Below are 3,497 nucleotides of genomic sequence, written 5' to 3'. Positions count from 1 at the left end.
GTGCTCACAGTATATACTTAGGACAAATGTCAAAAATCCTAATAATCAATTATGGATCCTGGAATGTCACACTGACAGGCTCAATCTTCTTCACAGTTGACTGAGTTACTTTGGATAAATGTAAAGATATCAAATGGAAAGAAAACATTTTTTTTTTTTTTTTTTTTTTGTGGGCAGCAGAGATTGACCCAGGTGCCATTAACCTCTGAGCCACAATTCTGATCTAATTTTATATTTTTACTTTGATTCATTGTATACAAGTGAGTACAACTATCGTTTCTCTGGTTGTATATGAAGTAGAGTCATGCCATTTGTGTAATCATACATGTAATAATGTTTGTCTCATTCTATTATCTTTATTTTCCTCTCCCACCCCTTATTTCTGTCTATACAATTCATCCTTCTTCCAGTTCTACCTTACCTCCCCCCTCCCAATATGTAAAATCAACCACTTGTCAGAGAAATCATTCAGTCTTTGGTTTTTGGGATTGGCTTATTAGATTTGGCATGATATTCCCCAACTCCATCCATTTACCTGCAAATGTCATAATTTTATTCTTCTTTTTGGCTGAATAATATTCCATTGCATATATATACCACAGTGTATTTATTCATTCATCTGTTGAAGGGCATCTAGGTTGTTACCACAATCTAGATATTGTGAGTTAAGCTTCTATAAACATTTATGTGGCTGCATCACTGTAGTATGCTGATTTTAAGTCCTTTGGGTATAGGCAAAGGAATTGGATAGCTGGGTCAAACAGTGGTTCCATTCCAAATTTTCTAAGGAATCTCCATACTGCTTTCCAGAGGGGCTGCACTAATTTGCAACCCCACCAACAATGTATGAGTGTACCTTTTTCCCCACATTCTTGCCAACACCTATTGTTGCTTATATTCTTGATGATAGATATTCTAAATGGGATAAGATAAATCTTAATTTTGATTTGCATTTCTCTTATTACTAGAGATGTTGAACATTTTTTCATATATTTGTTCATTGCTTATAGATCTTCTGCTATGAAGTGTCTGCTCATTTCCATAGCCCATTTTTTGATTGGGTTATTTGTATTCTGGGTGTAAAGATTTTTGAGTTCTTTATAGATTCTGGAGATTAGCACTGTATCTGAAGATTGTGTGGCAAAGATTTTCTCCCACTATGTAGGCTCTCTCTTCACATTGTTAATAGTTTGCTGAGAAAAAACTTTTTAATTTGAATCTATCCCACTTATTGATTCCTGCTTTGATTTCTTGTGCCTTGGGAGTCACATTAAGGAAGTCTGGTCCTGGGCTGATACGATGAAGATCTGGACTTATTTTTTTCTATTAGGTACAAGGTCTCTGGTCTGATTCTTAGGTCCTTGATCCATTTTGAGTTGAGTTTTGTACAGGGTGAGAGATAGGGATTTAATTTCACTTTGCTGCACATGGATTTCCAGTTTAACAGCACCATTTGTTGAAAAGCCTATCTTCTCCATTGTATGTTTTTGACACCTTTGCCTAGTATGAGATAACTGTTTATGTGGGTTTATCTCTATCTCCTCTATTCAGTACTATTGACCTGCCTATTTTGATACCAATACCATGCCATTTTTATTACTATTGCTCTGTAGTACAGTTGAAAGTCTGCTATTGTGATACCACCTACTTCACTCTTCCTGCTAAATATCACTTTAGCTTCTCTGGGTCTCTTATTCTTCCAAACGAATTTCATGATTGCTTTCTCTATTCCTATGAGGAATGTCATTGGAATTTTAATTGGAATTGCATTGAATTTGTATAGCACTTTTGGTAGTATGGTAATTTTGACAATATTAATTCTGCTAATCCAAGAACATGGCAGGTCTTCCCATCTTCTAAAGTTTTCTTTAATTTCTTTCTTTAGTGTTCTGTAGTTCTCATTGTAGAGGTCTTTCACCTCTTTTGTTAGATTGATTCCCAAGTTTTTTTTATTTTTTATAAGGCTATTGTGAATGAGGTAGTTTTCCTAATATCTCTTTCAGAGGATTCATCACTTATGAATAACAATGCATTAGATTTATGAGCATTGATTTTATATCCTGCTATTTTACTGAATTAATTTATGAGTTCTAGAAATTTTCTGGTGGAATTTTTGAAATCCTCTAAATATGGAATCATGTCATCAGCAAATAGGGATAGTTTGAGTTCTTCTTTTCCTATTCGCATCTCTTTAATTTTTTTGGTCTGTCTAATTGCTCTGCCTAGAGTTTCAAGAACGATGTTGCTTAGAAGTGGTGAAAGAGGGCATCCCTGCCTTGTTCGAGTTTTTAGGTGGAATGCTTTCAGTTTTTCTCCATTTACAATGATATTGGTCATGGGCTTAGCATAGATAACTTTTACAATGTTGAGGTATATTCCTACTATCCCTATTTTTTCTAGTGTTTTGAGCATAAACGGGTGCTGTATCTTATCAAATGCTTTTTCTGCATCTATTGAAATAATCATGTGATTCTTAAAATTAAGCCTGTTGATGTGGTGAATTACATTTATAGATTTCTGGACATTGAACCAACCATGCATCCCTGGGAAGAAACCCACTTGAACTTGGTGTGCTATCTTTTTAATATGTTTTTGTATGTGATTTGCTAGAAGTTTGTTTAGAATTTTTGCATCTATGTTCTTCAGGGATATTGGGTTGATGTTTTCTTTCCTTGTTATGTCTTTGTCTCGTTTTGTATCAGGGTAATATTAATTTAATAGAAGGAGTTTTGAATAGTTCCCTCCTCTTCTATTTCATGAAATACTTTCAGGAGTATTGGAATGAGTACTTCTTTGAAGGTCTTGTTGAACTCGGCTGATAATTCATCTGATCCTGGACTTTTCTTTTTTTGGTACACTTTTAATGACTTCTTCTATTTCATTGCTTGAAATTAATCTATTTAAATTTATCAGATTCAATTTGGATGGATCATATGTCTCCTAAAAACTGTTGATGTCTTTGAGATTTTTTTATTTTGTTGGGAGTATAGATGTTTAAAGTAGCTTTTAATTATGCTTTGGAATTTCAATAGTATCTGTCATGATAATTCCTTTTTCATCACGAATTTTAGTAATTTGATATTTCTCTCTCCTCTTTGTTAGTGTGGTGAATAATCAATTTTGTTTATTTTTTCAAAGAACCAACTTTTTGTTTTGTCAATTATTTGTATTGTTTCTATTGTTTCAATTTCATTGATTTCAGTTCTGATTTTAGTTATTTCCTGTCTTCTACTAGTTTTGGTGTTGATCTGATCTTCTTTTTCTAGGACTTTAAGCTATAATGTTAGGTATTGTTGACTTTTTCTTCTCTTATTGAATGCGCTCAATGCAATGAATTTTCCTCTTAGTACTGCTTTCATAGCATCCCAGAGATTTTGATATGTTGTACCATTGTTCTTGTTTACCTCTAAGAATTTTTTTATTTCCCTCCAAATGTCTTCCGTTATTCATGCATCTTTCAATAGTTTATTTTTTTGTCTCTAGGTGTTGGAGGTTTT

Source organism: Sciurus carolinensis, chromosome 4, assembly GCF_902686445.1.
Source record: "Sciurus carolinensis chromosome 4, mSciCar1.2, whole genome shotgun sequence".
In the NCBI taxonomy this organism is placed as follows: Eukaryota; Metazoa; Chordata; class Mammalia; order Rodentia; family Sciuridae; genus Sciurus; species Sciurus carolinensis.
This window is presented reverse-complemented; position numbering follows the sequence as displayed.